This window comes from Marmota marmota, unplaced genomic scaffold (assembly GCF_001458135.2).
Source record: "Marmota marmota marmota unplaced genomic scaffold, marMar, whole genome shotgun sequence".
NCBI classification, from domain to species: Eukaryota; Metazoa; Chordata; class Mammalia; order Rodentia; family Sciuridae; genus Marmota; species Marmota marmota.
Window position 1 is genome coordinate 3,597,294 of NW_025999924.1, and position 24,343 is coordinate 3,621,636.

At 36.1% G+C, this 24,343-nt stretch overlaps 1 protein-coding gene and 1 long non-coding RNA gene across 12 annotated transcripts in view; both read left to right on the plus strand.

Annotated features, from left to right (window-relative positions):
• Pde4d (phosphodiesterase 4D) overlaps positions 1-24,343 on the plus strand; it is a 1,424,195-nt gene that overhangs the window by 939,202 nt on the left and 460,650 nt on the right. The window lies entirely within an intron of this gene.
• Positions 4,258-14,679, plus strand: LOC125615769. The gene is made up of 3 exons (XR_007346364.1): positions 4,258-4,277; positions 5,414-5,418; positions 14,229-14,679. It is a non-coding gene; the product is annotated as an uncharacterized LOC125615769 (long non-coding RNA).

A 24,343-nucleotide genomic window follows, 5' to 3' on the forward strand; every position in this document is an offset into this window, starting at 1 on the left:
ATTCATGTTTAGTAAAAACTCTTATGCCTTGCATTGAGGCTATTATCTGAATTTTTAGTTATCTATGATTTTAGGAAACAGAGCTAAATTGGGTGCATGAATTCTGCCAACAAGTATTTCTTGAGAAATGCCTGGTTGTGAGCTGTTTAGAATAAAACTGAGTGAACTAATTTTAACACCTGTTTTTCTGCCAAACATCACTGATAAACTGCAGAATTTTTTTACCTGTGAGGTCTAGGAGTCAAACTTTTCCGGATTGAAAACTCAGCCCTGTTGCTTGCTGCCTGCCTGGTTTATGTTTGCTCTCTCCATTTCTTTCTAACAGGTGCCAAACACTGTTATAGGCACTGAGGGTGACAAGATGAATACAACACAGTTCCTAGCTTTCAGGAAATTACATGCAAAAGGCAGATGGGCAAAGGAAAATCTACAAAAATAAAATAAAAATGCAGGGGCACAACTAGGGCAAAGTGGTGTTTTGGCTTGTCTATTTACCTATAAGCTTCTTTTGCTTTATGTGTAATTGGTATTAGCCTCAGGAAAACATTAGGTTTAATGTTTACTTACCTAGCATATGGCCAAGGACATGCTGATTGCACAAAGATTCCAATACCATCACACCATTCTGTTTTTATAAAGAGCAAGTAAAAAGGAAAAGATTTAAGAAAAATAAGGCATCAGCTAGATAATTTGTCCCTGAATGAAAGAGATAAGACTGTATATAGATGTATGAGTATTTTAATAATAGAGTCTGTTAATTCACCCATATGTATTGTTTACTCAGTATGGAAATAGAGGCTCTGTTTACCCCACAAGATTTTTAAAAATACGGCAAAGCAGTAGGCTTTTAAACAATATTTTGGTAAATGATCAGAATTTTCTGTTTTCATTCACACATTTGTGTATAATATAAGGAGTGCTAGAAAATAAAGTGCTTTATGTTAAGAGCCAGTTCATTGAAAGCCAACTCACACTTGGGAAATGCTATGCAATCTCATATTGAGAGATTGTGCCCATCCACATTCTGGGTATAAATTGCCAACTTTGGAGGAAGTTTCATTAGGGGGTACATGAATGCTCTGTCTGACATTTGAAAAAATACTTGTTTTGTTAGCTTCAACCAGCTTACTTTCCCCCAGTACTCAATGTGGAGATAGCTCCCAGTTCAGAGCTTACAATCTCCCAGTCTGACCAACCACTGATGTAGTGGGATGTCACATGGTTGTAGGACTCTTTTCTGTTGCTCTGAAAGTTGCCAACAGTGACAGGTTTCTTGCTTTGCCCTTTCCATTCTATGTTACCAGTAGCAAAGACTATTTTTCTCATCAGTCTGCTGATGACAGATTTTAAGGGTCATTGGCTGGAAACGTGATCCCCTTCGTCCATCTCTAAAATCCAGGTCAGAAAGGGAGTGCTCATTACCAGCCTTAGTGAGAAACCTTGTTACCAGGACTTTCTTAGGTCACAACTAGAGAACAAGCAGCTCTACCTAAATTCAAAGCAACTGTGGCCTTTGGCAGTCATTTAAATTCTGCCCTCTGGCATGGTAGAACTAGCGTCAATTGGGTAATTCAATCCTCGAGATCCTTCTTAAGGATGAACTAGAAAACTGAGAATTGCTGCCAATTGCCTTTTCCTTGTGCCTAGTTTTCTTTGGTGCAGGGTGCTGAAGGATGGAGGTCCATTTCCACACCTCCCCTCCTGTCACTAAAGGATTTATGGACTGCATGCCCCAGTTGTACAGCCTGTGTGTCGCATTTTGTTGCCACAGACCTGGGAATGTTTCAAATTGTGGGTTTATATTTCCAGGGCTGCAGTTTGAAAGTTAAGGGAGTAAACAGATAGCCAAGAATTCACAAGTCAAGCTGCTACTGCGTCCTTATTTGGAGAGCACCTTTCAACCTGTGTATTCTCTACTTAGATGTTCACAGAGCTTCTGTTTTTCTGACCTTCGTTGCTTTTGGTTAGATGCTTTCAATGGGATTTTTTTCTTCTAAGAAATCCCCATAGAAGAGGTATTTACATAAAGCAATGGGTGATCGAAGTTTGCCTGACATGGAACCTCAGAAGTTTTCCCATAATGAAAAGGTCTGGCTTGTGGGTGGGCGCTCATCCACCCAGACAGACGGGAATGTGGCTAGGCAGCCAGAAGACACATGGACTTCTGACCACCAGGACAGGCACCTACCTAGAAAATCCCAGCAGCTGGGCCTGTTAATCTTTTCTGAATGAACTAGTAGGGACTTGACCTCTCGAAACCTATTCTGGATTCCTTTTATGTGATTGCAGTTGTTTCTCTTCTCCCTTCAAAAAATTCAATAAACTCCTTTGTCTACTCCCCTTTTGACCATGAGAATTGAATATGCATGTGGATTTCACTGAGCAGTGGAAGAAGTAGCATGACCTTCAAGAGGCCATTTCTACTATTTGCTTCTTCCCTTCTAAGAATGTGCTCAAACAAGTATTTGAGCCTAAACAGACTCCCTGGGACATTTAAACAATGATTATAAACTCAATATCCTTAATATGATTACTGAACTATACTCCTAAAACAGCATAATTGACTGCCCTAACCTCTCTCCCAGTTTTGCAGCAGATTAATTCACTTTACCATGCCAGCACCTGAATACAGAATAATTTATTTATTTCTGTGTCGCTTCATGACGAAAGCAAGGCTGGCATTGACTCAAATTATGCAGCTGGCTATTAATTGAAGAAAACGCCTCTGTCACTCCTCAGTCAGACACGATCTGATTCAGCAGATCCTTTATGCTCTCATCCCTTCTATTATACCAGAAGAACAAATGTAAATGTTCTTGCTTGGCTCTGACCGTCCTGGGTTATGAATGAGCTGGCACCACACAGACTGACTGCATTAATGCTTTCTGGACTGCTCTTCTCTATTGATTTTTATTTCTACAAGAGGTTTATACATTTCATTTCTGAGGATTTTATGTTATCCACTGGAAGGAAATATAGCCTGTTTTTGTCCTTAGGTACTACATAGTTAATTTCTAACTAATTTCAACCAAATTTCTAATTCTAGTACCTATAGGACAGATGCTGGAATTCTGTGAGTTGTTTATTCACTTTTTTATCATATTTGACTCTGCTCATGACTATTTTTTAAACAGAAGCTCAAGAAAGGCTTGTCAAGAACTTTAAAAATATATAAACTTATAATACATAGTACATGTTGTGCCAGAAATTTTTGATGGGTGCATTTTATAATTCTTAAAATAAACATCTACTTGGCATGAAATAATAGAGTACGCTAAACAGTGTGGAACTTTTCCATAAAATGAAGTTCTCTGCAGAAATGAGGTAGGAGAATTCTTTGGGGAGTGCTAAAATAGTACATCAATTTGATCCTCACTGGATATGAGAATTTACCAATTACATTATTCTGTGGAAATATGTTGCAGTACCTAAAGGCTCTCCTTTGCCCTCCCCCATTCCAACTTCTGTATTCTCCATGCAGCGTTCTCATTGGGTGCTGAATGACTAGTCATTATTGAACACTGAGCCCTGAAAATGAACTTAAGATATCCACATCATACTTTGCCAGGATTTAGGGTATTTGTGAAGGATTCAATGGGATTTCAGAAACAAGGACTGGGAAAGAAATCAAATTTGGGCAGGGAAAAATAAATGTGCTAGGATACTAGAAGAGATCTGAGAGAATTGGAATTTCCCTGGAGGCTGGCCTTGTGAGTCATTAGAGCCTTAAAAAGGTCTGACTTGGATTAGGCTGTCTTGGGTTACAAGAGATCCAGAGCTAAAAGGGGCAACAAAGCATTGTGATATAGGCTATCCTAATTTGTAAGCCTAACCCAGGATCTGGGGTCCATAAAGGGAATAGGTCAACTGGGAAGAAGATCAGGTGTAAGCTAGTGGTCACCCATGTTGATCCAAGAGCTATCCCTGAGTGGCATGGCCTAGCTGTATCTGAAGTTCTTTTAATGGGTCCCTCCTTGGGGAAGATTCTTTCACATAGGCTGAGCCTGAAGTGAGTAAATTCAGCTGAAGGGGCTGTGAAGAATTACAGGTGCATCTGTAAAATATAGAAGTGGTTGGTTTTTTTTTTTTTTTTACAAAACCATTTATGTTACAGTGAAATAACAATCACAACCCAGAGCAATGGCACATGCCTCTAATCCTAGCTACTGGGAAGCTGAGGGAGAGGATTGCAAGTTTGAGGCCACCCTTGACAAGTTATGTTACCTCGTATTAAAATATAAAAATAGAAAGTACTGGGGATGTAGCTCAGTGGTAAAGTGCCCTAGTTCAATCCCCAGAACCACCAAAAAAAAAAAAGTAATCACATTTGTTGACTTAATAATTTCACGCCCTTTCTACACACTCCTGAAGAAGTGTTTGGCCCAAACTCTTTCCTATGTATAGAAAAAATGGGTGATGTTCCATGAAGAATTCCTTCCCATGTATAAACTGGAAGACAATTTAAGTATTTAAGTGAAAAATGTTTTGCTCATATGGGCATTGTACAAGTATAAAACTAGGGACTTAAGTCCTGAAATGTAAAAACAAATGTTCTATAAAATTCCATGGACTTTGAAATTTGGTGTTGTGTTTCACTCTTAATTTCTTTTGGTACCAGGGATTGAACCCAGGATTGCTTAACCACTGAGGCATATCTCCAGCCCTGTTTATATTTTGTTTTGAGACAGGGTTTCACTGAGTTGCTCAGGACTTCACTAAATTCCTGAGGTTGGCTTTGAATTGGAAATCCTTCTGCCTCAGCCTCCTGAGCTTCTGGGATTACAGGCACATGCCATGATGGCTTGCTACACTCTAATTTTTTATTTTGTATTTCCTACAATGCTTATATTGACAAACTATCAGGCAATAAGTATTACATATCGTGTGCCTTCTATTTTCTTAGCACTATTCTAAATTCTAGGGATAAAGAGCAGTGAACAAGACAGACAGAATCCAACTGTAAAAGAACCTACTAGAAGANTTTTTTTTTTTTTTTTTTTTTTTTTTTTGTGTGGAGGGGTATATGAAACTCTTTAGCAGGGAGGTACTTTGTAATAAGCTGACATCTCATTATCATCTTCTCTTGCCTTCAGTACTTCGGATAGTTAACAGTATAAACAGAAATCTGAACTCTGTGGCCTTTGAATATAATGCAAAGGATTCATTTGGGTTCATTCATTTAGCAAATATTTGTAGAGCACCTACCATAGACTTCTCACTATGACGGGCCAGGGTTTTACAAGTGAGTCAGTATGTCACGCCATGGTTCTTGTGAAGCCAGAGGTCCAAGGGGCAAGCTAGAGGAGTAAACAAGAAAGTACAATAGAGTCTGATAGCTTTCAAGATGAGTCAGAATATAGAATGCCAAGCAAGCTCCTCTCCTAGACTAAGCAGAAGAAGATGAAGGGTCAAGGAACTGTTAAGGAAGAGGTACTATAGCCTGCATGATGAGTAGAAATTAGCCAGATGAAGGACAGGGCAGGCAGGTATGCAAAAATAAAAGTGGAAGGTTCCTGATACCACCATGTAATTGAACACAGCATCATCTGGTGGATGTTGGGGTCTGGTGGCAATTGTAGAGTCTGGAGAATGATAGGAGATGAAGCTGAGAATGCCAGGACTTTGTCCCAACAGAAAGGAAACTTTGTGGTCATAGGATTTGACTGTACTATAGACTGGGCTGGAGAAATGCAAAGCTGGAGAAAGACCAACAGGGTCACTGCTGCCATAATCCAAAGAAGTTCTCATAGTCTGAACCAGCAGCAAGGTAGAAATGAAGACAAGGGAAATAATTTAGGGACAGAAATTCATTCGGACCTGGTGATTCATTAGGTGTGGAAGTGAGCAAGAGGGAGACGCTTTGAGCACCTGGACAAATAGTGGGCCATTCACTGAGCTAGGATTCTTAAGAGGAGAAGCAGGGTTGGGGCAAAACTGTGTACTTCATTTGGACAGGGAGGATCTGAGAATCCAGTGGTAATCCAAGGAGAGATGCCAAAAAAACAATTGTCGGAAAACCAAAGCAGGCCTGGCGCTCATAGGAAGCCTCCTCATAAATCCTTCTGGTGCTTTCTGAGATAGAGGTTAAAGCCAAAGATCTTTCTTTTACAGTCCTTGACGATGCCTATAGTGACTAGGTACTACCTTTTTTTTTTTTTTTCAACGTTTAGTTGTAAATGGATACAATACCTTTATTTTATTTATTTATATGTGGTTGAGGATCCAACACAGTGCCCCGTGCATGTGAGGCAAGCGCTATACCACTGAGCCACAACCCCAGCCCTAGATACTACTCTTGATGCTGATTTTAAGTACAAAGTAAATTTTAGAGCTGCAGCATTTTTTTCTGAAAAAAAAAATTCTAGAGAGCAATTTGTACGATCTATCTACCAATTGACAAGAGTGGTTCAGTTGGAATTTGATGTGATTCTGCAATCTGTATACGGGGTAAAAATGGGAGTTCATAACCCACTTGAATCAAAGTGTGAAATATGATATATCAAGAACTATGTAATGTTTTGAACAACCAACAATAAAAATTAAAAAAATTAAAATAATAAAATAAAAATAAAAATAAAGGAACACTTAAAAACATGAAAAAAAAAAAAGAACTGGAATAGTCTAACCCAAATTTAAGTACTCTATCCTCATTTTCATAAGGTCTAATTTCCCTGTAACAGTAACATGTAAATATATTTATTATAGATGTCTTGTTTGGTGAGAGTGACATTAAAAAAATAAGCTCTTCACCAAAAGCTCAAGGGTATAAAGTAAGTGTTCCCATTTTGAGAAGGAAGAAGTGTTTTTATCACCCAAGTCTCATTACCTTTATAATGATGTTATTTTCAGATAGAATATTGCAATTAGAATTTTGGGAGCTTTTTTCAAAGAAAAAGTTGAGGGGCCACTCATTTACTGAATAATTACACGTAAAAGGGAAAGTTGTTAAATACTAAAGAAAATTCTCACATAAATTCACGAACAATTCTCTGAAGTTTTACCTAAAAGTTTCTTCACAATTATGAAACTTCTGAACTTATTTTACTCTTCAGAAAACCACACACGATCAGAAAAATTAACATACAGGAATACAAATTTCAATTAGCTGTGAGCAATATAGACACCAAGAATTGTCATTAAAAAATTTAGGATGGTTGGGTATCTCATTAATGATTTCACATTACTAAATTAGAGAAGTCAGAGAGTATGAATAATTTATTTCTGATGGCATTTTATTTTTAATACCTACATTACTTTGATCTATTCAATGGACAATTAAACTTACTCCATACTATATATGACTTTTTTTCTAATTAATAATGGGAGGCTTCCACTTGAAATGCAAACTTTTTGCTCGTACATAATGTGGCTGTAGTTGGACAGGTTGGGGATTGGTCAAAATGGTCAAGCTTGTGTTGTGGAAATCTCATCTTTTCCAGAGCTCTTTGCCAGAATGCAGATCCTCAGACCCTTTATTTTCACTAATTCATGTTTTGTTCCAGTCAGCACAGTGCTTGTCCTCATGTCCTATCATAGCTCTTGCTTGACTACTCAGTAACAAGGAAACAATAAAGTCACTATACACACATGCCATCCAGTAAATTGTAGTAAACCGTCTGTAAACTTCAGATAAGCTTGCTTAAGTTTAGGGTGGGTCTGATTGTACCTAACCAAATGGTTCATATGCTAAGCATATATTTGTCATAATATATGGATAGTATGATATTTAAAACTGAGGTCTTACTTCATGTTGGAAGTACCAAATTTTTGAGGTTAAGTCATTAGATTTCTCTCACTCAAGAATAATATAGAAATGTAGATTTTTTCCATAAAGTCATTCAGAACAGGAGATAGACTGTAAATATTATATTAAAGAGAAAAGAAAAATAATATTCTTAATAATATTCTTAAATAGGCTGAGTTGCATAAAGGTCTTATAAATTTGTAATAAATTTGTAAGAAATCTAAAACTTGGAAAAAAAGTGAAAGGAGTTAAATCCTGTAAAAGCACAAAGCTCTGAAATGTTCATTGGAGCTAAGCCTGAATAGTGTCAACATTCATTATTAGATCTTACAAGTAGCTAAAAGCTACCCTTTACTACATGTGGATTTAATACAGACCATATCTGTGTCTCCAAAATAACCATATCAGTGATCACTTTTTTTCTTGCATCTGAATTATTTCAAATTATAATTCACATAAGCCCTTCTGTGATATTTTCTTTCTTTTTCTCTATGGCTTCTTACATTTATTTTCCCTTTTATAAAATCTTTAAAATTTTGATTTCCAAAATTTTAAGACTGTAATTATACCAGTGTCCTAGAAAAATATTTTTATTCTTTGTTTTAGGATTTTTAATTATTTCATAGCACTTTAGTTACATGTCTGCCCAGATGTTTCTGCTGCTTATAGTCACTATTCTTCAAGGATTGGATGAGATTAACTCTTTGAGCACAATCCACAACACATTGATTTCATTAGCATCACCAAAGATTATTAGGAAAATTGACAGAATGAAATTCAAGGATATACATCAAATTAAAGAAAAAAAATCCCACATTCTTAAAGCAATAATTCTTACCCTCTTTAAATCACCTGAGTATCTTGAAAATCTGATGCCTAAGCCAGACACCCAAATCAAAGACACTGTAATTTTTCTGGGCAAGACTCAGGTGACCATGTATTCTTAATATCTCACATAATTTCAATGCCTTGGAGGCTCCAATCTTGTTTAGGTGGCTACTGGTCGAGAGAGGTGTCCACACTTTCACATTTGCTCTGCCTCCGGAATACCACTTTCCTCCTGCCCACATCATTTCAAACAATGATCATTTGAACCAGCTGCACACATGATGGAGACATCTCTGCTCCTTCCCCAACCTAAACATAAAATCCTCATTTAGCTTTCAATAGTCTGCCTGGATATCTGATACAAAATAAGTATCAGACTCCAAATTTAAAAATACTTACTAAGAAGCCCAAGATTCTACCTTCTTTCCTCTTTTTCTCCCTTCCCAGCATATTTAAACCTGGCCCAGAGATCTCTCAATTTCTGGTTTCCATTACCACCACCATTACTTGGGCCCAGCTTTTTATCAAGATGGAATTTTCCAGAATTTCCTGACAAAAGTCTCTGAAATATTCAGATTAGACCTTATTCTCTTGTCAGAGCTCATTTCCTAAATAAAGTATGATATATAAATCCACAAACGAAACTTATTGACTCACCATCATTGCCTGTAGATAACCCAAACTCCTTAATTCAGGAAGTCTTGCATGCTGTAACTGTATTGCTGAGGGTTCCCTGGGAAGTCCTTTGGTGACCTGGTGCTTTTGTGCACATAACTATTCTGACCTTGTAGAAAGAGTCCTCAACCTCCCTCTAGAAACACCATTCACCTGGAGTGAGCAATAAACCACACATTACCCAATATTTCTAATTCTAGAGGCCTGTGGTGGAACCCTCAATTTTGCATTTCTAATAGGTTCCCAGGTGATGTGAATGCTAGTGTGTGGCTTAAGCATCAGATTTTCAAGATCCTCAGCTAATAGCTAATGCTATTCTTTAAGAATCACTGCATTGTATTATTGAGTTTATTAGTTGAGCTTTCTCTGCAATGAATAGGTCTGTTGAGAAGAACCTAATGTTTTCCAACCAATCCTTGTATAGTCATAGACCCAGAGAAGCAAACCACATCTATATTAAGACTGTCATGTTGTTTGGCCTACTTTTAGTACATTTGATTACATCAGTTCTGGAGAAAATGATTTTCTAATCTGGGCATCACAGCTTTTCTAAGACAATAGAAGATTCTGTTTTAAACCTTAAGATTTTTCACTCTTCTAGTAAATATAGGCATATGATTTCCAGGCAACATTTTAGTTTTTTTTTAATTAATAAAATTGATGAGCATTACCAAAATTCATCCAGGCGCTCATTCTTGTACAAATATTCTAAAATGGTAAAAGTCCCAACTTCTTTTTGGGAAAAATTAGCAAAGTAATTCTACAATTATTCACTGGCATGTTGTAATTATTACTATGATATTGGCTTCTAAGTTGTTTTATATGAAGGCAGGGTACTGGGCCAAATGTGTCCTAATCCTAAAGAGATTAAAATGATAAAGCTATTTGTCCTTTACCTTTGTACCATTGTACTATTTGATAACATCTTTTAATAACATGGTTGAGAGCAACGGTCCTTAGGTAACAGGATGACCTGGCGAAATTAAGGGATATAGCCAGACTAATCAAAAAGCCTGAACTACACTGAGTGATGGACATTTCCAATAATTTTCCATTGTTTTGTCATCTGCTTAGATAATCTAAGCAGGCTACACTCAGTGTGGGTACATGGTTCTGAGTATTGGTGTGTCTGGCAGAAGATTAACCAAGGAAGACTATGCCCTCACTCTGGATCTCCTATGTATATTCTTTAGCATTTCAGGTATGGTTTTTAAAAATCTGAGGAGTGAATTTATGACCAGAATTGTAGATATTTTGAGCCTTAAGAACCATGAATATTTAGGTAAGGTTATTATCTAAGGCAGGTGTATGGCGAATGTCTGTAATCTCAGCTACTTGGAAGGCAATGGTAGGAAGATTGAAAGTTCAAGGGTAGATAGGGCAATTTAGGGAGACCCTGTCTCAAAATTAAAAAGGGACAAGTATATAGCTCAGTGATACAGTGCTTGCTTAGCATGCGTGCGCCCCTGGGTACTGAACACACACACACACACACACACACACACACACATCTCAGACCAACTTAAAAATGTAGTCTTAATGCTTTACATTTTTTTAGCTAAGGATTTCAGACTACCTCAGTGTAAATCATATTGACTGTTTCTCTAAATTGTTCTGTGAAGTAAATTAAATGTTCCTCTCACATTTCAAATAAGAAAATTTATATAATTTGAGTGATGCACCCTTTAAACACAGCTTGTTAGAGGCCTGTGTTTTAGCACATGGACTTCAAATATGTGTTAAGCATTAATCCATTTCATTCGTTCATTCACTGAAAAATTAGGTATTGAGTACATACAATGTGCTGGGTGCTACATACTAAGGTATAATAGTAAACAAAACAAAAATCTGTGACCTCATGGAGCTTATATTCCAGTGTAGAATTATAGGCAGAATAATGACTACTGCAGAGATTCCCACTGCCAGATCCCTGGTACCTATAAATAGGTTCCCTTACATAGAAAAAGAGATTGTTTGTATACAATTAAGGACATAGACCTTAGAGGTAAAGATGTCTTGGATTATCCAGCTGGGCCCAATCAAGACCTTAAAACAGAGATTCTTTGATGGCTGGGCTAGAGAAAGGGAAGATAACTGGAGAATTTATCAGAGAGATACAACTTTGTTGGCTTTGAAGATGGAGGAAGGGGATTTTGAGCCAAGGATTGTGAATAGGAAAAAGATTCTCTGCAGAACATCCAGGGGCGGGGCAGGTGGAGGGACTACAACTCTGCCCATACCTTGATTTTAGCCCAGTGTCTCCTATGCTAGACTTCTGTCTATAGAACTATAACATAAAAACTTTTTATTGTTAAACACTGACTTTGTAGTAATTTGTTATACCAGCAATAGAAAACTAATACAAGGGAGACAGACAATATTCAAGAAAAGTAGGTAAAATATAATGTTAGTAATAATTGCTGAAGAGGAACAAAGTCAGAAAATGATACAGGAAGACAGGAAGTACAGGAATGAATAGGAAGTATAGTTTTAGATAGGTACCCTTTTATGTTAACATTTGTGTAAAGACTTAGAATAGATGAAGGAAGGAACATTTCAGCCGAAGAGCAGAAGGCCAAAGGCTGTCACTGGAGTAGAACAGTGACTCAGCAGGACTAGATTCTAAATACCAACACTTAAAGAGCAATGGCCACTTTAGAATATCAAACTCTCTCCAATAACCAAATGATAATTTAGGATAATGGCTCAAATGCCTTTCTGAATTTCTTTTTTAAAGAAAGTAAGCAGCCTTGTCTAACCAGCATCCATCACTTTTGCATGTTTGCTGGAGAAAATGAAAAAAAAAATTAATATTATATCTCTCACACCATATTCAAAGAATGTGAATTCTTTAAATACCTTAAAATCTGGACTAATATAAGAAACCTGGAGATAGTCAGACTTGAGTTTTTTTGGACCATATTTTACATCTTAATTAACTGACACCTTATAACTCTTCACAGGTATCTCAGACTACATTTGATCCTGAATTTCTATATTCCGTTTAGTGCTGGGGAAAAGCTGCTACAATAATTTTATTATTAGAGACTGACTTGCCTATGATAAACAAAAAGTAAATCAACATGCTAATCTAGTGTAACATTCAAATCTTGACAGATTTGCTAGTTGATAGTTTTTGTGATCTAATTGAAGTTAAGTAAAAAGTGTTGTATGGTTGTCCTCTTTAGTGCATGGAAGGGAAGAAATGGCTTTTTAAACGAATTTTTTTTGAATCACATATTTTAATTATCAAATGAAGGAAAATGAAAATTCTATGATATTTGTCATTAATATATAAATCAAAGAAATGCCCAGGTTATTGTTACTATAATAATTAACATGCTGCATTCACGGACAGTCTGCCCACTGTGTGCTACTTAAACTGTTGTCTCTGCCCCCTCAGGATGAATGTCACCTATGAACTGGGTTGAAATGCAGAATCTGAACCCTACCCTAGAACTCCTGGTCAGAAACTGCATTTTAACAAGATTCCAGGTGGTTCATTTTCACATTTGTTGTGAGATAAGCTTCACTAGGGCAATACATGGGACTCTTATTATGAATCATGCTGCCAAGTATCTTAGATCCTAACAGGTTCATGTGAACTCACATTATTCTGAATAGAATGCTCTAGCACATCATATTTTAAGAAGCTATTTTTATCAAGGGAGCTTAGTGTTTCTTTTCTCAGAAGAGAGTTATAGGGAAGTAGGTATTTACTGTTATGCTTTTTAGAGTTTATCAAACATTTTGGACATATATATGTTTCCAACCTTAATTCCACCAACATATTTTTTTTAAGTACAACAGTTTAAGTTGGGGTGGAGGTTAAATTAGTTGAAAGGAAGCTAAATTGGGAATTTATAGGAAGACGAAAGAGAGGGCAAACATCTTGAATCAGAATGTTCAAGCTGAAAGAAGACACTATTTTCTTCAGTGCATTAGCAAGCTCTGAGATGACCTTCAAAGTCAGTGCTTGCTCCCCTGTCACTTCTCACGCAGAGAGCTCATCGTTCTCCCAGGCAGCTGTTAATGTGTTTTTGGCCTGCCCTCCATCAATATCTTGGTCTTGGCTATTAGTGAATCAGATTTTCCTCCTCAATGCTTCCAAATAGCTTTGCTTCAACTTGTGAAGGTTGCACTTATGCAGGGCAAGTCCAATCCCATTTTCACTTGACACCTTTGTTGCCTATGTTTTCTATTCCTTAACTCCTCATCCTGTCATGGGTACCTTTCCCTGCCTCTCCGACTCTCCTATAGACTAGCTCCTGTTTCATTTTTCATTCTTTGTTTAATTTTGTGACCCAGAGAAAAGCAAATTCCAAATAAGACCCTGAGCATCATGCAGACTTTCCTTTTTTTCCCCTCTTCCTGGACATTGTTTATCAATGAAGTCACTTTAGATTACATAGACTCTTTCAGCTGCCACATCCAATTGTTGTCACAGTGTGCACTTAACTAACTGGTAGCGCTCAATTAGATGTTTTTGTTTTAACCAAAGGGCAAGACTTTAATTGTGTCCCTGTTTAACTCTATCTGGTTAGATTTGGGTCATTCCGTCATTCATTCTATTCTCTATCCTTCACAGCTTGGTCATTTTATTCTTTCCCAAACCACACCTCTTTCCATAATTAGGTTTGTCACTGCTCCCTCAGTTCTTATAAGACAAGCTTTATTGTTTGTCTGGTAGGGTCCCCACAACTGATTTTACTAAGTAGGTGTTTGCTTTCTGGCACATGTGTTTGTGTTCTTCAGTATGTCAGTTGATCACAAGTCCCCTACTAGATTACAAACTCCTGTTATCAAGCATCTTCCTCTTTATGGTTTCTCTTATTTTGAAGTGCACAGTTCCCATGATCAACTTTAACTATATGTTGCTGATGGCTGATGGATAAGAAAGGAGGAGTTGATGACTTGGTGCTGCATATGTAACAAAAAGAGGCTTAAGAAATGCCCTTTAGGGGCTGAGGCTGTAGCTCAGTGCCTAGCAAGTGTGAGGCAATGGTTTGATCCTTAAAGTCACATAAAAATAAACAAATAAAGGCAATCTGTCCATCTATACCTACACAAAAAAATGCCTTTTAGTGAATAGACCACCAACGTTTGTGATCAAAGAAGATTCAAATTAAAATAGGAAAATATCAAAAAAGACTTATTGATCTATTTCTTAAATTGATACATTATAGTTATACTTAAAAGTGGAGTTCATTGTGAAGTTTATATATATGTTTTTGGTTAATTTCATTCTTCTTCTGCTCTTCCCTTTTACATCACTTTCTTCCTCCCCTCATTCCACTTAGTCTACCCCATTGTTATCGATTCTATTTTCATGGGAACTCCCTCACTTTTAAAATTTTTTGTTATTTCTCTCTAGCTCCCACATGTAAGAGAAAAACACAAGTCTGGCTTATTTCACTTAATATTATATTCTCCAGTTCCATTCATTTACCAGAAAATGACATAATTTCATTCTTCTTTATGGCCAAATAAAACTCTTTGTGCATACATACTGCATTTTCTTTATCTGATCATCTATTGAGGGGCAACAAAAATAGTTTTCTAACATGCCTATTGTGAATTGCACTGCTTAAACATTTATGTTACTGTATCATAACAGTCTGTTCCTTTATGGAACAGTATGTTCTTTTATGGCCTATTCTTTATATTCCCAGCCATGGCAATTGTATGTTAGCCAGGTATCTTGCATGTGATTTTAAAACAAATTGGAATAGATGACTCAGAAGTGGGTGACTCAATAAAATTATAGACAAACCCCTTGCTACAAATGGTTCTTGTTAATTGAATATCTGAGACAGCAGAATCAAAACAGGAGGAATTGGTATACAATTTAGAGACAAGGGAATAAAATTATTCCTTTCAACTGGAGGCACCTTACTTCCCTAAGCATATGATGTTTTTGAAGGAATAAGAATGGATCTCATTTTAATTTGTAATGAAGCCTTGAAGTATTTGAAGGTAGATTTCACTTCAATTCATTAGGATCAAGTACACCAAGCCTCATTTATTCTAGTCTCTCTCAAATGTTAGGAAGGTAACTTTCAACCAAATTTATTTTCTGCCTGATACAATGTATTTTTCTTTGGTGATTAAAAAAAAATGAACACTTTGTGAACAGAGTGCTAGAAAATATATAGTGTTTTGAATACTTTAAATGTACTACAGCTGTAAAAGAAAGCATGTTATAAAAGTAAGTTTAGTATCATCAAATTTTTACAAATTTATGCATTTAATTCTTGACTCAAATTTACTTGTATGTTTATACTCAGAAAAAAAGAAAGTGTGTGAACTCACCCTACCACACCATCACCAAGCCCTTCTTTGAGTATTTCAGAGTAAGAAGATTGCAGATACTTTTAAATGTTCACATTTTTCTTTGTATTGTTTGTAAGCTTTTATTTGGGCATAAGAAGAAAAAATAATGTTAATTTAAAAATTTCCATAAAACATATTTTGTCATAGTGAAAAATGGAAATGAACAAAATGTCTACCAGTAGGGAAGTGGCTGTACAAACAAAACAGGACAAATAATAAATAAATTGAGCAGTAAGAAAGTATTTCTGCTGCCACTTCAGAAGTTGATCAATATTGAGATTCCCTGTAGTACTAGATAACAGGACAAGCTAACTTCCAGAAACAGGAATTGTTATAGATAATAAAATCATAGGGGAGTTTAATTTTCCCTGAGGAAGGGGATAGGAAAGGCAGCAGAATACAACAGACACTAGTATGGCAGTATGTATAATCGTGGATGTATAACCAATGTGATCCTGCAATCTGTACACGTGGGAAAAATAAGAATTCATACCCCATTTGAATCAAACGTATGATATATGATATGTCAAGATCATTGTAATGTTTTGAGCAACCAATAAAAAAATTTAAAAAAAATAAAAATACCAAAATAAACAAAGAGGATTTTCAAACTTAAAAAATAAAATAAAATTGGATGGAAAAATGCATGGAAGCAAAGCAGGAACTTATTTAATTATATTTTCTGGTCAAATCACTAAGAGAAGGGGAAGCCTAGAGGAGCATGCCTTTCCATGACACCCCCTGCTTGGTCCCTAGCCTGTCATTGATGAATGCCTGCTGAGAAACATCCAGAGTTTGGCATGCTTGAAGAAAACACTCTTTGATATTGAGAGTGGTCATAAACTCCCCATTGCCTCATTGTGGTTTGTACATCAGGCTGCAGCAAATCTTTTTGCAAAGCTCTGTGGTCTGTGTCTGTAGCCTCATTTGCCCTGTACTGTTACTTGCAGATTTCTCTCTAGTGATGAGTACTGCAGTTTCTTGGGGTGCTGAGCAGGTTCTGCTGTACAACTCAAGGCCCAGCAAGCAGTAGAATGTCATTTTTTTCTGCACATCTAGTTTTGATGGTACTTTAAAAAATGGAAATGTTTATGACTGTAAAAGTTTGTTTTTGGTAAAAGGAAATATGTTTTTAAACAATTCTTTTTACAGAGCATCTTCTTAAAGTTATTGAGTAGTTTCCATAGAGGCAGGCTTCTTTCTGCCTTCCATTAGTGAGTGAACTTCTGTGATCAAAAAACAACTGATATTTTTCAAGAGAGACTGTAGTGTGAAATCAGGTGCATCATCTAATCTTATAAGAAATCTTGTGCAATGAACCAACCCCTTGGCAAATATAGAGTTCTCTCAGAAGCTATCTAGAAAATCCACATGTGTGAAATTCAAATGGCAGCAGTGAATTTTGTTTAGAGTTCAGTTTGCATAAACATCCTGGGAATGTTTTCATGGTTTAGAACTGATATTGGATAACTATATAAATATTTGTTATATTATCTATAAACATTCACACAATATATCTGTAATCTTCAGGTACAAACTGAGTATGGATTGAAGTCCTATGTGGACAAGCCTTCTGTTTTTGCAGGTGTATCGTGATTTATTTCTTTTCAGTGAGGAAAAAAAAAAAAACAAATGGAAGGAAGGGAAAAGTGTGTGTGTGAACAAAATGTATGAATAAAGTGAGAGGGAAAGAGAAGTGAGAGAGACAGAGCCCAAAGCACAAGACCAAGTCTCTGACAATGGTATAGGTTAGCATCCATTTCAAAAGTTAAGGACCCCAATGCAGAAGATTTGCATTAAGGAATCAGCAAATTACAAGCTACTGGGCAGGGACTGAGGTAAGCCTAATGATCATGCTTCACATCATTACCCTAAGTACAGATGTGACTCTACTGTGTGTCCGAGAGACACGAAAAACCGTGCTCTGTATGTGTACTATGAATTGAAATGCACTCTACTGTCATATATAACAAATTAAAAAGAATAAATGAATTTTTAAAAACCTCCATATTAACAATGATAAATGTTCTGTTCCAAGGCCAAAAACACTTTTATAATCGTATGCCTTCCAAGTCTAGTCAACATTGTTCCACTATTGAACTTTTCCTGGTATCCTAAATAAGTTACTTAATGTGCAGCTCAAAGATCTGATACATACCTGGAAGTAATCTGGGAACTCACCCTCTCTTGCTCCTTGATTGCAGTTTGTGTACAATGGTGGCCAGGGAAGCTGTGTGTGTGGCTAGCAACTGTTGTTGTGGCTAGCAACTGTCTCTAAGTCTTGAGTTTATAGGAGAATAAGTACACTCCAGGACCACAAGCTTACATATATGAGTATTTACCTTGACTCATAGTACTTGCTTTAAAACTCCACTCAAAATAAACACCCTTCTAAATTTAATTTTTCTCACATATCTACATAGTCATCTTAGTTCAAGAACAAATATTTAAATGTAGCAATTCAATTGAGTATTCCAAGTAAATTTCATTTTAGTTTTCTCTATGGAGCTGAATTGATTCTCAAATATACTTTACATAAACTTTATTTTAATTATTTTTTATTTTTATTTTTTAAACTCATGAATGTGGAAGAGTGTACAATATTCTAGAAGAATTCTGAACCTGAGCTTCCTTCTCTTTTAGTCTCACTGAAGGCTGGTTCCTATTGATTCAATACTCTCTTGAACTTGTCAGAGATCCAGCTACTCCTCATCTGAAATGTAAATTTAAGTAAAAACTTTTTATATCCTCAATAAAGGATCAACTACTGTCTTCATATCTCTGTGTACAATGATAGTCAATATTCGACCTTCAACAGTTAACAAATATTTAAGTGCTTACTGTGTACCAGGCGAAGGCTTCCTACATTCTGGGGGAGGCAGATGTAAAATTACTGATGCCACAAATATCATAACAGGGAGGTGAGATGTTTCTCAGAATCAATAAGAGAAGGCTATAAACACAATTGTGGAGGTGGAGGGGAGGAAGAGGTAAAGGAGACTTTAGAACAGGTAACTTTTCAATAATTAACCAGGAAATTGTGTGATTTTGAGTGTTGGAAGATGGGAATAGAGTGTCAAGTGGAACAGAAGCAGATAATACAGGATTATTTATTCAAGGACAGCTTGGAGCCCTGATGTTTGGCTCATGAAAAGTATAAAAGTGCATGACCAATTAGGAGGTCATTACTATTCAGGCAAGAGAGAAGAATGACCTCGATCAGGAAACAGAAAACATTCTGACTTGTGCCTGCAAAAATGCTCCTTGGGTCCAGGAGCGAGGTCCTCTGTTCAATTCCCAGCATCTAAAGGAGAAAAAAAAAAAAAAGTTGGCAGTTTCTGCTCAGTGTCTGGCTCAGGGTCTCTATGTAACTACAAGATATTGATTTCCAGTTTGATTCTCACTTTATGTGAGATGGACCAGGCTTCCTGATATAACGTCAAGAGTGCATTGTAAAGACATGTGCTCCCTCTGGCCTTCTTTCCTTTGGAACCTCCTGCCTCAGTGCCTCTGCCCCGATTCACTCACAGCTGTATGGCATTCTCTCTTGATGCCTCCAGCCTTACCTTAGTTTCCTGACAGTTTTATTGTGCAGTGGAGATTTTTCTTTTCCTTTTTCTCTTCGGTGGTGATTCTCCATTATTCCTTTGGCTCTTTTGAAATATAACTAATTAAGCAATGTACACATTGAAGAGGCTGGCATGTTTCTTCATCTCAAGATGGTAAAGTTTCCTTGTTCTAACTAATCCAATTTGGCCATTGCATACTATATACATGTCCCTCATAGTGATCATTTTAAAAAAGTAGTTGTCCTACAAGGTAAAATTTCAAAATACAAATTAAAATTAAATAATAAAGTTCCTCTCTATAGCTAAAGAAACAATTCCATGCCGGTCTTTGAAACAGGTGTTCCTAATACACATATATGGTTGACTAGGAGCAGATTTTTAAAAATCTCTTAAAAGAACAAAAATGATCAAAATTCTTACATTTTTTAGTGAATGAGATGTTAAAATTGAAAGTTTTAAGAAGGTTTTACTGATTTAAAAACAGAAGTTTTATAGTAAATCCTGAACCCCTTTTATAACTCTTTCCCATATGGGATTTTTCTTTGAATAAAGATTCCATGAAGGGATGGGGTTGTGGCTCGGTGCTAGAGTTCTTGCCTTGCATGTATGAGGCACTGGGTTCAATTCTCCGCACTGCATACAAATAAATTGAATAAAATAAAGGTCCATCAAGAATTAAAACTATATTACAAAAAAAAAATAAATGAAACTTGGCCTCTTCCCCATCACCTTAAATTCACTTTCCTTATATTTCTCTTAATTCTCCTTCATTCATTTAAATACATTCTGATGTGAAACTGCTTCCCTGAGAGTAACTTCTCCCCAGGGTCCATGTGCTTTCTATTCTTCCCTCATGGGTCAGAAACTGCCATCAGCCTTCTGGCCTTGCCTTTCATTAACCCTCTCATTTGCAATCTCATTCCATGGAGCTTTGAATACCTGTGTCAGACACTGTGGTCAACAATAAGGATTATAGATGAGTAAGGCAGGATTGCTGGTCATTGTCAATGAATGTGGGGCAGGAAAAACAGTCCCCATTTATGAATATGTCAGTGCTAAAATGTAGATGTTTTCATGTGATAACTGGGGGTGAGGTATATTAAGAAGGTGTAGTTTGCCCAGCAAATCCAAAATTTCTACTTCCAGTGCTTCCCCTGGTACTTCATATTTGATCATCTCTCTCAGACTTTTTGCAATACCCTCCTATCTAGTTTCTTTATATTCTTTCCCCCTCTAGTGTAAATTCCACATCTACAAAGTTATTCCACAAGAAAGCTAGCAGCTCACACTGCTTTGCTCCGTGCTCGAAGTCATCCAATAGCTTCTCATTTTAAAGTCAGACTGTTGTTGTGTCTTTTAAACATTTATATGATCTGATCTCCACTACTGCTCTTCTAGTGATATAGTTCTGCACTCTTCTTAAAAGCCACTCTCCCCCTCACCTTCTAACTTTCCCTACTCTGTCTTCACTGCTCTTCCCTGAGCGTGTCAATCATGTTTGTGCTTAATGATGCTGAGAAATCTCTTCTTCCAAGGATCTGCATGACTTGTACCATCCAGCCCTTTAGTCAGTCCTCATAAATTGCTTTATCAGCAATCCTTCCCTGCCTGTGTTGTTCCTTCCATCCTGATTTACCCTGTATTTATCTTCACAGCACCTATAACCAACTACCTCTTTCCTTATTTCGTCTTTATCAACTGTATTCCTCCAACAAGAATATAAACTCAAAGCTTTCATCTGTTTCTTCACTGTTGCATGCCCAGTGCCCAATGGTACATGGCACATAACAGATGCTCAATAAATATTTGTGAAAGATAAAAGGAAGGAGAAAGCAAAGCGGGGGTGAGAGAGAGAGAGAGAGAGAGAGAGAGAGAGAGAGAGAGAGGCTCTGAGATAGCACACAAAAGGGATAGAGGGAAAGAAGAAAGAAGGAAAATTGAAAAGAAAAAGAAAAGGCAGAATGATAAAAAAAGAAGGAAGTACAATATCTCTTTTTAAAAAACATAAAATTGGCCTCTAGCCCAGAGCCTTTGGAAGGCAACATTACCTTGTATAGAAACTAATAGTGTTGTTCAGTTCGCATTGTATTTATTTTCAGATGCATTCCCCACTTTTTTTATGGCAGACTTTATACATATAGTAATACCAAACCATTTCTATTCAAACAAAGGTATTTTGGTTTGTAGAAAGTAATCCATTTTAGAATTTTTTAAAAACTAAATAATAGTATAGAGGAAACTCAGATACAACAAAAATCATGAAGTACGAAAGTAGAGGTGGCAGAATGATGAAGCTGGTAGTTTAATGTCCGGATTGCTTCTTTTCTTCAAGGTGCATTGCAATTCTCACTTCCACCATGAAGCACTCCCTGACTATTGCCCTCCTTACCTCCTTCTCTGTTAATTTTCACTAGGCTCCTGTACATAATCACATGTTGTCCTGACACTATTTTTTTATTATTATTATTATCTTTTATTTCTCACTGTTGTTTTGAATCTTTTAGTTCTGTATTCTTGAAATTATATAAGACCCCAATGTGAGCAATCCTGCCCTGCACCCCCTCCTGCTCAGCAGCCACTACAATGTACAGCCCAGCACTGACACAACAGAAAATTAATAACAGTTATTTGTGGTTTTCATCCTGACTCATCTATTCAATAGAAGATGGCTTTAAAGAGTGTTCAGATAGCAAAAAATACGTAAGCATGCTTTATTAGTGCATTTATTTAAATACAGATGATAGAGAGCAAATGTTATTTTGTCATTCCAAACTGAAATCACTGTCTAGCACTAGTGTAAACAATATGCATATTTATTTAATTTGATAAGAGAAATCACTAGGGTGAATTCAAGAAGTAATATGAATCAAATTCTAGCATATTCAATTCGAATGCTTGAAAATAAAAACCTCCTCAGACTAGTGACCAGAATAGGAAGCCATTCATAAAACTAATTGTCAGGCACATTTAATGGAAACAGCAAGTGATAAATTTCTTTAATGAATTTAGATGTTCTAATTTCAGGCCAGCTTTTCCTTTCCCTTTTTCACTATTGTCAGTGTGTTCTATTTTTACTGGAAACTTTACAGCTATAGAATTCTGTTAATAATAAAGGTTACCTAGACTGCCTGAAATGACCACTGCCTTGACACTGTTTCAGAAGCATGGTCTATTATTACTAAATGTGAACCACGAGAATAACAGAAGCTAACACTCTCAGATCTCTTGCTGTGAAATATCTTTAGGCCTGGCCTGAAGAACTTCAAAGTGTTTTCACTCATATGATGGCCTCAGCCCTGTGAGGTGCATTTTGCTAGTGAGGAAACCAATACTCAGTGAGGCTCTTTACCTTACCCAAGGTCACAAAGCTAGTAAATGGCTGTGCTGGGTGTTCACCTGTTCCCTATGAAAGTAGGGTCCAAGTAGACAAAGCTACAATAAAGAATTCCTAGGGCCTAAAACAAGATTGAAAGGTGACTATAAAAGTATGCTTTTGATTCTTTTTTTTTTTTAAAGAGAGAGAGAGAGAGAGAGAATTTTTTTAATATTTATTTTTTAGTTTTCGGCGGACACAACATCTTTGTTTGTATGTGGTGCTGAGGATCGAACCCGGGCCGCATGCATGCCAGGCGAGCATGCTACCGCTTGAGCCACATCCCCAGCCCTGCTCTTGATTCTTAATAACTATGTGCATTTGACTTTTCTTCATTAATAACATTTTTAATCTTTACACTTATTGCAACTTACATTAAAATTTTAACATCTGTCTTCTTATCAAAAATGACTTTTTTATGCACAGAACATTTAAAAGGTGAGCTGGTAAATGTGAATGAAATAATGTTTCTATATTCCTTTTTTTTTTTTTTTGGTACTGGAGATTTAACCCAGGGATGCTTAACTACAGAGCTACAACCTCAGTCCTCTTTATTTTATATCTTGGTACAGTGTCATAATAAGTTGCTTAAGGACTTGCTAAGATGCTAATGCTGGCTTTGAAATTGTGATCCTCCTGCCTCAGCCTCCTGAGTCCCTGGGGTTACAAGCATGCATTACCATACTGGGCACATATATTATACTACATTTAATAATATATTTTATATTACATTTTAAAATCATGTGATATATATTAATACAAGATGATCTTTTGGCCAAGCACTTTTTTTCCTTATAAACAGTATTAATTATTTTGAATCAAGAAAGTAGTTTTCCTTATGTCTTAATAACAACTGACTTCAAATATTAAAAAAAAAAGCTTAACAGTTTACACAAAGAACCCACAGACAATAATTTTTTTAATAACTAAGAAAATGTTTATATTTTAATCTTGATTGTGTATCTGTGTAAATGAGTATGAAAGAGTTCATGTTTCACAGTGAGTGTTGGAGAAAGTGGGATGTGTGGTCATATATGGATTGCAAAAGTTCTCCTAAGTGGTTCTTTGTCAGACACAATTTTTCAATGTAGTGGTTATAAAATGATAGTAATTTTGGTATTAATTTTGATGTTTGTGTTAAGGAGGATGCTAAGAATTGAACCTAGAGCCTACACATGCACAGCAATTACTATCTCTATCGCTGAATCATACAAGTCCCCCAGCGCAGGTTTTAATTTTAATTGCATTGATAACTAATAAATTTGAATAATACAAATATAATTATTACTTATTTATATTTCTTATACAAAAATCTGTCCCCTATCTTGCAAGTTTTTCTCCTGAGATGTCTTTCTCTGATTGATTTTTATAAAAAACAATTAACTTCTGTAATTTCTTATTAATCATAAGAATTATAAATATCTTCTCCCAGTAAAAGAATGATGGAAAAAAGAAAACCCTAATCTAGCATTTTTTCCCATTGAAAAACTAGAAGTAGTTTCTTTTTTTTTTTTTTTTTTTGCAAGAATTGTCTTCTAAAATGTTTTCAAGTTTGTCTTTTACAGTTATTTTACAAATGAAACTGAATTATACATCAACTATGAGAAGGAACTCACTTTTAAATATATATATATATATATATATATATATATATATATTCCATCTGACAAACCAGTTATTTCAGCTCCATTGATTGACTACTTGAAGGTAGTTTTGCCTTTGTTATGCACTGAGATTCTAATTATTGTGAGTCTATTTCTTGGGTGCCTACTCTGGGTTGTTTGTCTTTTTTTTTTTTTTTTTTTTTTTTTTTTTTTTTTT